Here is a 12,760-nt window from a genome sequence, read left to right on the forward strand (position 1 = left end):
GTTTTCACAGTCGCGGGGCCCATGACATGCCCCGGCCATATCTTATTTGCTATATCTACATCGCCTGCGAGATTGGAAACTGGCAACTCGACTTGCTGCTGGCTGGCTGGTTTCTGGTTGCCAGTTAAGAGTTACCCACATCCAGTGCCCAGTTCCCCATCCAAAGCTGCTGCCGTGTTTGTGTTATTTCTGCTGGAAATGAGCGATCGCGTGCAATAATTTGTAGACGACTTTGCCGTCGAGCAGAGACTTTCAGGCCTTAGCATTCACAATCCAGAATCGAGAGAATCCAGTGCCCAGTGTCCAGTGTCCAGTATCCAGGTTGCAGAATCCGTATTCGAAATCGTTCCTGTTGCTGCACATGCTGCACATCATTTTTCAAAATCATTCAAACACTTGTTAAATATTTTCTTAACCGATTGATGATGATTGTGACTCGCCGAGGTAGAATCATCATCCTGCTACAAAATTATTTGTGTTTATCAATAGAACTGAGCTGAAAAAGGGACCGAAGTCTCGGAACTTCGATCTCTGTTTCGGTGTCAGTGCACAGAAAATAATACTTTATTTAAAACTGATTTTTATACTCAAAAAAATGTAGTTTGTTATGCCTTTCGTCTGTTGCAGAGAATTACATATTTCTATTTATTGTAGAATTTCACCAACTATTGCATTGATTTGTTTTCTGTGTACGCGTCAAAGGCATTGACTTATTACGATTTTGTTGGCCTTTTCACATCCACACGTTGGCCCGCTGAAATTAATTGATATCTGTGGTATGCGCTTTGTTGGACTTTGATGAGAGGCGGCCCCGGCCCTCAGTCTTCGCTTTCCAGTCTTCGGAGCCCCGTTTGCAGTCTTCTTCTGGCCACTTTGGGCACTGATGATCGATTACAGAACGTGCCGGAGTCGTGTCGAGTGGCCATTGAAAACGGGGTCAAGAGTGGGAATGCCATTCGGTGATTGGGTATGCAAATTTCCAGCAGATGCAATAAGCATTGTAATTCCTGGCCATTGGCCCATCATCACATCTCAACTCCTTCATCGCCTCGCTGGATCATCCATCCATCAAGCCATCCGTCGAGGAGGTCCCGGCCAGGTCCGACAAAGGGAGCCCGCTCCTTTCAACACTTTTGAACACTCTCGAGCGATGCGAAGACCAACCTCATCGAATCTCAATCCGACCCCATGTGCGTGTGACTCACGCCGCTTGGCATTTTAATTGATTTTGGGGGGCGCAAAAATCTTGTGCCAAAATCCCCACCGTCACCACACGACCCGCTGGCACACGTCCTATTGAAATCGCATAGGTGTCTGAATCACGATTCCCAGGGGATAAGCTCCATTTATAAGTCGAGAGAAGGAAGCTTAAAAGAGATATAAGGAAAAGGGTTCTACAAGCTCGTGTGGTTTTTTTGGTAAAAAATTTGATATGAAAAAACTTATGTTAATAGATAAAATAATAGGGATCCCCTTTTTGGAGCCCCTGTATTTTGAGTAAGGCACGTACGAAAAACGCTGCTCACCTAGGAGCTGGAATGGGACATTCATCATGCTGCACTGCCAACTCCCTGACTCTTTGAATCCGAATCCAAATCCGCAACTGACTGCCTGCGTAGGCGTTACTGGTGGTCAACATCTCCTCCTCGTCCTGTCCGCTTTCCCTGCGCCGTGTTTACCTCCATTGGGCGTTGGAGCACGTAAAAATGTAACACCAACTGGCTGGATAAATGGATGAGGTGCGGGCAGGAGGAATGAGACATCGACAACTTACGCATATCTGAGCTGGCTCTTTGGTTTATAACTAGCTGAATAAGGCTGATTTTATAAAGGCATTAAAAATATTGATAATCATTAATCAATTTTAATCAACCAGTGTCGAAATAAAGTTCTTAATTAAATTAAAATTATCTGAAGGCTAAAAGATGAGTAATTTCTAAAGAAATAATGTCATATTTGTGAACAAAGTATTTTCATATTATTATTAAGAAATGTATATTACTATATTAGTATTAATCTGGATACATCCGCATCAGTCAGCACTGTCAGTCCTGCTGCTCCTGTTCAATCGACTGGGCCATTCGGAGGCCACGTCCAATTTCCATTGGCTTGGCGAGTGGATGCGAATCCCTTGCCCTTTGCCTTTGCTGGCCACCGAGTTTGCTTAACTTAAGTTAACTGTGCGCGCACAGGACACCCAGCTGTGGTCGCCGGGCCAACAAGCCGTCGGTGGTTGCTGCTGCTGCTGCCGCTCCTGAAGCTGCAACACAAACAGCAACGGCAGCAACAACGGGGACAAGCAGCAACATGGGCAGCGACAACGGAACGCAGGCGACTCCTTCTTGCCTCCCAGCTACGCCGACAACTTTGGCAGTACACCTCAATGTTTGTGCAAGCAACATTCGCATGCAAGTCAGCAAAGTTTGCATTGACACGCAGCAGCGGCAGCAGCAGCAGAAGCAGCAGCAGCAGCAGCATCAGCATCAGCACTGAATTTGCATAAAGGCGAGGGATGGCCAGGTGAAAGGGGGGGTGCTCAACTGCTCTGCTGGTGTCATGGTGCCCAAAAAACCAGACAAACGCCAAGTGCACAGCATGGCAATCGAGGAAGGAGGCCCGGTCGCGCTGCCCATGATGAAGATGGACGTGTTGCTGGTGGTTTCCCATCAGCAGCAGCAGCAGCAGCAACTGCAACAGCAGCAGCAACAACAGCAGACCCATTAGGCCGCACATAAACTGCATGCAATGAAATTCACTCCTGCGGCGTGGCCATGTTGCTACTGCACTGGAGTTGCTGCTGTGTCTGACTTATGGCAATTGCCAATGCAACATTTGTTGCTGGCGGGAAGGTTGCTGCTAAGGATGGGGGCGTGACCGGAACGCTAGGAACTCCCTACTCTCAAATAAAGGGATATATTTAAAAGTCAATTACTACGCCCGCTAAACAATGTCCGTTAAGTAAATAGGCAAATATCCACCTTACTACTACTTAACATTCAGCCAGCTAACTAAAAGTCGGCAGACATTGTCGTAAACTAAATGACTAGTTAATCAACAGATTTGTGAAGTTTTGGGCGGGCTAAGTCACCTAAAAACGTCAGCAATAAAATCCTTTCAAAAATACAATGTCTAGGCTGTTGTTTTGAATATAAATAAGTCAAAAAAAAACGATCTTTTATAAATACAGGATATTTAAATGTTTTTATAATATTACGATTAAATTCCTGCTATCTGTAAAATAGAAATTAAAATGCCTAACCAAAAGTAGTCCCCTTACCAATCTAGTTTGTTGAATATCCCGATTGAGCATCGTGATTGCTCACGCAACAATCTGAATCTCAATCACGCGACAATCTCGAATGGCTGCTGAAGTTCCTGTTGTTTTTGGTCCCTGGAAGGCAATTTTTTTATTTCACTTACCCCCCGCAAACATTTGTTTCAACACGTAGGCGCAAATGAGTTTACAAGGTGCGATATTCATGTTGCTGCTGCGTCTTTGGGCCGATATGTTGCTGCTGCTGCTGATGTTGCTGCTGCTTGTCAATATTTACTATGCAGCATGTTGCCGCCGAGTACAGAACTTGGCTAATCGTATTTTAGCCATTTTATGTATATTAATAGCTGAGCCGAGCGACGGTAAACAGTTTGCGTCCCTCATCTTCTGCCACAATTCTCATTTCTCATTCTCATTCTTTTATTTTATTGATTTTTTTCCAGTGCCCTTGCCTTTTGGTATAATTTTAATTAACGCATTCGCTGATGTTGCTGCTGCCGCTGCTGCTGCTGCTGTTGTTGTTGTCGCCTCCTGCTGCTGCTGTCGTTGTCTTTTTGGCCAACATGCTAAAAGGTGTTAATTGGCGAAATTTCCATGTAGAGCTTAACCAAAAACAGAACAGAAACAGGGAAGCGAAAAGGGTGGAAGTGTCTGCAAGTTGTCCAGTCAACAAGATTTGCTTTATTAGCCACTTTCGGGTGGTGGCCACATTTCTACAACCACATCCACATCCACAACCACATCGCATTTGGCCTTTTGTTTTGCCTTCGGCTTTGGGCCACACTTGCCATTTTAATGAGCCAACAGCGACAAGAATGACTCGTGCTGCAGATGGGTAAATATTTTCATGGTTTAATTTCATAAATTATGACAATTTCTTGTATTGAAATCCCCAAGTTATGGTACCACCTCACCCCCTTGAATGCGATCCTTCAGTATCCAAGTGAATTATGCTCGCCACAGCAAATCAACTTAAAGTGCGGCGACTGGACACCGAAAAGCTCCTAAATTTTACTTAAGAACATCAATGGGCAGCTGACATCCAAGAGATATTCCTTCTTTTTTACTCTGAAAGACCATGATGATGATGATGATGATGATGGGCGCAATGATGATCATCATTAACACCTTTCTGCCCGCGATCTCACTCACATTCTCGCGAGCACAATACGTCTCAACAACAAGCTGGCAAAAAGACGAGGAAAAAATCGCAGCTATAAGTGAGTAAGGAAAATATAAGAAAATAATTCAAAATGAAATTTGCTTTATGATGCGCAACCGCTCGACGTTCCTACGCACAGTGGTTTGAAATAGGGTAAACACGGCTGCAAATTTAAGAACTTCTTGTTTAAGTACCTTCATGAAATATATACAAGAAAAAACCATTAAACTACCGCACGAAAATATGGCACATTATTATATTGATTTTTAAAATTTCTCTAATTTATTTAAAGTTTAGGTATTTTAGATCTTAAAATTTAACTCCACTGTTTGCAGGACTATCTGCGTTGATATGAAATATGTGTCGGGCGGCAGGCAGCGGAGATTTATCGAGCGCGAAATGTAATACGCGAGCAACGTCCTCCACTGGGGGATTCCACTTGGAGGAGCTGGGGCCTGGAACTGGCCACTGGGAGCTGCTATCGGCAAGGGGGCAGGACGAGAGGCGGGGTATCGGATCAGCGGCCACCGTTTTGAATTGGCTTAAGCGACGCCGCCGCCTTCGACGACAACAACAACAGCGGCAGCAGCAACATTCAGAGCAATACCAAATACAATGCACTGAAAAAAATTCAAATTTGAAACATTTAAAATTAATTCCATTAGTAACGAATTTCAGTTTCATACATATTCATATTTGACTTATATAAATTCTAAAAGTTGTTAAATTTACACACTTCTTTTATATGTATATGCTTTCAGAAATTCCTCCGCTATTTTTCTCCCAGTGCAGGCATCAAGTGAGGCGATGGCCGGGGCAACTGGATGCTCGATTCGGTCCGCTTATAAACTGCATCCTGCTGCGATCCGCTGCCCCCGTGTGCGAGGATTCGGGATGTGGGAGGGGAACCACGACAACGACTGGACATTAACTAATGCATGCATTTATTTTTGTTATTTGCTGGGGCGGTTCGAACTGCAGAACTGGAGGATCGGGCAGCTCGGGATCCCCTTTCTTATAGAGTGAGCGGGCGGCACGGACGAGATATGGAGGATCTGCTCCAATAACTCATGGTGACACTATTAAAGCGACGATTTGTAGCCGAGCATAAAATAAATGCGGATTAGACTTTATAAAGGACAAAATGCTCATGGCTGCGATTTATGGGATTTTGGGCGTGGCTGCAGGAGCATATCAAAAATAATAATATTCAAGCCATTTAGAATGGAGAAATTATACCATTGCAAAAACAGCTTGTTTGAATGAGTTTTGAAGGAGGCTTAAAATTAATTTTTAGACATTTTGTAGTAGTTTAACATAGCTATATCACTAAATTAAAACACACTTTGGGCGCTGGCTGGGCTTCCCAAGCCAGTTAAAAATCCCTATAAAATGCCGGCCATGTTACACGAATGTTATCAAAATCAGTTGAGTAAATACAACCGAAACTCTCTCGTCTCGCAAAAATAACAAACGTGACAAATTTCGGTGAATTCAACTGTGAAAAAATGGGGAATAGACTGACAGAAACAACAAAAAACAACGGCGAAGGCATAACAAAAACTTTTGTGCAACAAAAACTTTACACAAACTGAAATTTTAGGGGGTAAGCAACTAAACAGTCGCTTAGATTTTGGCAGTCACGATACAACTTTATCTAGTGGGTGGCTGCAAGTCTTCTCTATTTGCCGAGTAAACAAAAGTTTTTGGCGCAAAAAAGCAACTCAAAGATGAAATTCAGCAGCAGCAACCCGCATCCAAACCAGAAATGGTAACGAAAACAGCCCAAGAACACACCGAGATACGAGGGGCATGCGGGACAGGACCGGAGGAGGACAGCTGGTAGAACCCTAAAATCTCGTCTGCCACCGGAAAAGAAGGGCATCCTTTAAGCAGCTCTCATATTTGAACGCGTAGAACGCGCGAAATTTCTCAAGTTTCACGAAAACTTCGCACCTAAAGTTAATAAAAAAAAGGCATGTAACAGGAAAAGACTGTAGTTGTTTTGTAGGCTGTTTTTGTGGCTCAAAACTAAAAGGATAACATGAAAAATAGTTAGTATATAGTACAGATCATTATATGTGATGCAAAATCTCTAAAGTATCTAAACTCAAGAAGTGCCAGAAAATTATTAAACAATATCGTGCGGTAATAAAGTTACTTCGCAGCAGTCACGCCCCTTCCACACCTGCAGCCGAGGATATTTGTTGGAAAAAGGACCTGCCCCTGGGGCTATTAGGCAACGCATTAATGAGGGTCAAAGTGCGTGTAAATGCAATGCAAATGTATGTTAAAGTGATTAGCAGCCTTCAAAGGACGGCGTTAAATCTGAGGGATCCAAATACACCAGAGGCTTAATTTGCGTCACCACCCCGCCCACAAAGCGCCCAAGGACGAAGCCAGCCAAGCGCCCACCCCCCGGGCGCAGGAATGCCCCGCACAGCAGCCGGCAATAAAACACAACAGAAAGAGAAACAAATAAAAAAATAAAGGAGGAAATTATCACGGGCAACTATTTCTATTTCTGGCGATGATGAACTTCCCATTTCGACACTTCATTGAAGTTGACAGATGTGGGCTTGTCCTGGGTGCTCAACACACTGCAGCTCTGCTCTGGGGTCCCGATTCTCAGATCCCAACCAGAGAAATCGCACCCTCGCAAACTGAAACCCATTTTTGGGAGCGGGCCACGTGTGCCAAAAGGCATTGTGTGTGTGTGTGTGCGCCAGGATAAAAATGTTTCGAAGGAAACATTCACAAATGAAGTTGTAATCGGAAGTTGTTCGTTTGCCCACACCCCCTCCCATTCCCATTCCCCTACCCCGCCCCCTTGTACATATAAATTGAGCGACAATTGTACAAATTGTCAAGGCGGAAACGCTGGCAGGGATAAAATAGTTCGAGCTCGGATTCCATTCCATGTCCACTGTGCGGGCCAAGCCGAAATCCGGAGAGTCCTGCACGGACAAGGGGGGTGCAGGGGTGGCCGGAATGGAGGATTAGGCAGCCAAAAGGGGTGTCCTTGCCACTGCCTAATACATATGTTCACTTTGTGTTCGCGCCTTGATCCTTTTTGCTATCGAGCAGAGGGCATCGGGTATATTGGGAATTTTGTTTGAAACAAAAAATAAAGAAAATTCTACCACAAAATATCTATATATTTATTATATATAATATAAATATTAATAATAACCTTGGTTTGTAGCTACTATATTCGACTATCCAACATCATAGAGATAAATTTATATTAAAACAAATTAATGGGTAATTGCAAGTCCACCCCTTGCACACCGATAGCTCTTTCGCCTTTTTTGCTTTTGTTGGGTTGCCCACAAATATTTGTTTTTAATAGTCCCTGGATTGCAATGTTTGAAATGCAAATAGGATTTCCGTTTACCCTCCTTTATCCTTTTTCCTGTGTACGTCTGTCTGTCTGTGTTGGCCAATTCCATTTGACAGTTGAATTGTTTTGATCCCGAGCATTTAGAGAAATAATAACACTTGTTTTCCAACGGCTGCTGTTTGCGCCCGAGATTAGTCAGTTAGTTGCCCAATTTGACACATGTTGAGATTGCAACGGGGCACAGAATCGAATCGCTGGACTTAATATAGTCGCCTGGCAACTGGACAATCAGATGGAAGCGGAGTTGGAGGCCCAGGCGGAGAGGAGCCTCCCGGCTTATCGGGCGAATTGATCGTTTTGAAAACGCTCGAAATGTGATGTGGTGGCATTTTCAACTTGTCTGCGTCTCAATATTTTTACTTTCTTTACGATCTGGCCAGACCGAAGAACTGGTTCACGGGGGGATCCAACTTTGGTGCCCCTTCGTGCCCACCTCGGTTCCCCCACGATCTCTGCGTGTAATCGTGTCGTGTCCATTTCGATTATCACCAAAGTGAGTAATTTAATACCAATTTGGCGGTGCATGCGGCATAGAGTTGAGAGAAATATGCTTGCCCCTAAATGTCAAATGTGAGCACCAGATGGGAATCGAAATCGAAATGGAAATGAAAATGGGTCCCGGAATGGTTAGGCGATTGAGATTGGGAGCTAGCTGCTGCTGGGACTTGGGAATTTTGTGACCATGGAAGGAAGGCAGAATCATCGTGTAAGGCGGAAAAATCTTATCTTAGCTGGAATTTTAAGGAATCGAGTCAGCAGAGGAAAGGCAAACTGGCAGCTTATAGCCCAGCGATTACACTGAGCTGCTGCCTGTTGGTGACAATTTACAAGGGGAGTCTGCCAGATAAGACTGGAAATCTTGACCAGGCTTAGGCTCCAATCCCTCCATCCACGTATCAATGGGCTTTCATTGAGACGTTATAAGTAGATCACAATTCGATATGGGGAATTGAAAATAAAGCAATATTGCTGCAATGAAATGTTAATAAAATGATCAAAAAGTGTCACAATGATGAAAAAGTTAGTTTTATATGCAGCTAATAACTCAAACTAACTATAGTAATCATCTTTTGAGCGATTTTCAAAAATCAAATTTTTATCAATTTTTTTGCATTTTTTATAAGGGGTACCATCACGATTTTTGCAAAAATCGACCAAAAATAAAAAGTTTTCTTTTGAATGCCAATCGATTGGGTAGGTCAATACGAGTAATTAAAGGTATTACATTTCAAATTCTGACCAATATTTCTGATGTTGTGTTCAAAATACCACTTGTTTTGGTCAACAAATATGAATATTAAGCTACGAGCCTAAAAATTGTAGTCATTTTACCATATGTATGTACGCTCTTGCTCAAACTATCTAACAGCGAATTTTAAGCCCTAAAGTAATTTAGCCTGTTTTAATCTTAACTCAAGTCCTTCCTCATTCGCAAGTTTCACAACTTTTTCGTATACCTCGTGAATTATTTTCAGCGAGTGACATAATATCCTAATTAGATCAGTCGGTCATGCTCAACTGACAAAGTACAACACCAAACTCGATGAGGGTAGACAGTTTTGGCCTTCTTGGCTGCCTCTTAACTGACCGATTTGTTGGGGAATCAGGCGGTATTATGACATCACTGACATTACTTTGGTCAGGCTTTTTGGCTCTATTGCACTTTTAAGAGATCGTTAAATTAAAATAACAAAAACGATGATGCCCCAATGTTGTGAAACAGAGAGCTGGAGAAGTGTAGAAGATCCAAATGCATCCCGGCCACTCGGTGATGAACACATTTCCCACGTTTGAGGCGGCGAAAAAAAAAAAACAAACGATTTTTATTTTTATTTTAATTTTAATTTATTCAGAAGAAATCGGTACAGCGGCTATCGAACGGGAGACCCCAAATCCAAAACCAAATCCAAATCCAAAAACCTGCCCGCCGGATAACTCCCAGGCCTCGGGTTACATTCTTTTGTTGGAAATTTATGACTGGAGACGGAGACGGAGCCACCGTCGGAAAAGGTGGAAAGGTGAAAATGCTGGAAACGGTGGAAAATGCCCGCGTGTTTAGCAGCGTTTAATGGCTCATTTCGAATTGATTTCTTAGGCCGAGCACACTTGAAGTTAAGTATATAAAATCGAAAAAACAAAAAAAAAAAAAATCTGATAAGCTGATATGATCGAGAGTTATAAGATCTGACTTTGAATGACTTTTAATTTAATAAATTTGTAATCAATCAAAGGTTGTTTCCTATCATTTAAGATTATTTAAGATATTTTTCTCAGTGCCTGAGCTGAGACACATATGTAGATAGCCAACTGGAAAGAGGGGGAGTTCTTGCCGGATTTTCATTCGGAGCGCCATGGAGATTTGTGGGCCGACTAGTTTTCGGGGGCTGGCTTTTAGTGGAAAAGCAGTAAAACTTGTTGAAATGCTTGTAAGCCGTCGTAAAAAAGCGCACTGTGAAGAGTCTATTACAATGATGCCATCGTGCTGATAACCCAACAACCGCAACCGAGCCTACTTAATGGCTTTGGAAAGGTGCACCCGGCTCCAAAGCTGGAATCCGATATCCGAAATCCGAATCCAGGTCCGATTTTGAGCCACCTCCTCCAAGTCATCAGCCGTCGAATGATGCGCGCATTTCCGCACTCGTCTGGAAAATTGTGTGCTGAGATGGGCCATTAAATTGGCAACACATTGTTGCCACCTAGCCAGCGAACTTGATTTGGCCAGCTGAGTTCTGAGCCGTGGGTGGGTGGTACATGCCATAAATCCGATGATTGTTAGGGAAGCCCAAGAATTTGTGGGGCTTATTAGCCGGCAAATTCACGGGGTCGTGATGGAAAGTATGAGGGGGGAAATGTGTTAACACTCGGCGGCTGTTGTTCGCTCAATTTTCGTAATTAGAATTTAGTTGGCAAGTATTTATTGCTAACTTGTAAATCATTTTCAAGTCGTTAATTACATCTGAATACTCCAAATTGGTATAAATCTACGTTTTATGGCATAAGTGTGGCTGAATAAAACGTATATTAATGGGTGCCTATAATGGCTAATAGTGAAAAGTAAACAATGTAATTATTATTTTCAGGAAATATTTAGATAGAGTATATTTAGTATGAACAAGTTGCATGTTTTTAGGATTCAAATGTTAGAGTATTACTTTAAATTCAAATTCCCTTATATAGTTTTTCAAAGCTGATCATAAAGATTTTAAAAGCCTTTCAATCGAATCAATATTTATTAACTCCAAGTCGTTCGTTAAAGACGCTATTCACATCAATCACAATTTCAAACTTGGAACGTGCTATATAAAACCTTAAATGGAACCCGCTTGACACTTTGCTCGAGTTTTATTACCCGACTTTGGGACGCCCAAAAATAATTTATTTATGCTTTTGACCGCATAAATAAATCCCTAGCAAATCATAGATCGTAGTTCCGCATAAAAAACAACCAGAAACTATACCTGCAACACATTAAGGAGCCATAAAAATTGGGGAAGCTCTTATTTTTTAATGGATTGTGGATCAGCGAACACAAATATTTTAGTAATGCCCGAAACTAGATTCTTGTTTGTGGAAAATCAATTAAAAAACTATTCCAATCGAGTGGCTAATTAAAAAATGGAATTCCGAAGAATAGAGTCATTTGATGGTAAATCTCTATCGGACAAATTATAAGGTTTATTGGTTTTAAACTTTTATCTATTTTCAAGCACCTTTAACTGTGGATTAATGGCAAAACTCGATGGTGTCATAAAATTAGAGCAATATGCGTGTAAGTAAGTTCTCAGTAAATGCGTGAAATATTATTTTGTTTTGTTTTGCTTTTTTTCCAGGGGGTAGGATATTCAATCCTGTTTTTGTAACAATCGCGTGTCCCACGCGAAATTCAAAAAGAATCAAACAAATGAGCCGAGAGCCCTCGAGCAATAACAATTCCTCCCCAACTCCATTCAATCCTTGTTGACTTTTCCTGTCACAGGGATGGACACATAATTGCACAATGATTGAGTCCAGATGTACAGTGAAAACAAAATTATGCGACCTGAATAAAGGAGTCATTAATGAGAAAACTATTATGAAGATAACTTCATATGGACACATCCTCTGGTAAGTTTTTGTTTGTTTTGTAAGAACTATAGAAAATATTCAAGATGATATTGGAATGCTTGAATCGATAGTTTTCTCTCAGTGTACATTTAGATTTCAGTCTGTAGCCCCGGGCGCTTCCCACAACATTGTGTCTTTGCCATTGTTAACTTGTTAATTTCGTTTGATTGATTTCTAATGCAGTCCGCCTGCGAATTTGTCACCGAGTTGGCGTATATTTATACAACTATAGTTATGATTAAATCAAGTGAGACTCGCACGCGACTTAGGCGGCAGATCAAACAAAGGACGAAGCGCCAAGTGCAGCGAGTTCATTGAGTCAAAAGGAAGCCGGAGGCACGTGTCCTTAATCCGGTAATTACAGCGAGCGTCCTTCCACCGATTGTGGTTTGAATGCCAGAGATACTGGATACAATGCCAACCGAGATGCAATCCGAGAGATATGCGTTGCGAGTGTAGTTTCGGGTGTTTTTGGGAACACGGAGGAGATTCTTTCCCAGGCCGGGGCGTAACAAGTTAATTTATGCCCGATCCCGGGGCCCAGATAAATGGTAAACCTACCGATTTGATATCGGGGCTTAAGGTATCGGGTATCGGGTTTCGGGGCAACCTGTTGACAAGTTGCCACATTCAAAGTCGAGAAACGAGGGGCACACGGAAAATGTTAAATGCTTGTAAGCCCATATCTAGTCGCTACTAAGATGTGGCCACAATAATAGAGTTATCACCGGCTACCCGGTCAAACCGAGCCACTCCATGTCCGTTGTCCCTTGTCCGTTGTCCGTATATGTGGCCCCAGAATTTTTGATTAATT

Source organism: Drosophila mauritiana, chromosome 3L (assembly GCF_004382145.1).
Source record: "Drosophila mauritiana strain mau12 chromosome 3L, ASM438214v1, whole genome shotgun sequence".
NCBI classification, from domain to species: domain Eukaryota; kingdom Metazoa; phylum Arthropoda; class Insecta; order Diptera; family Drosophilidae; genus Drosophila; species Drosophila mauritiana.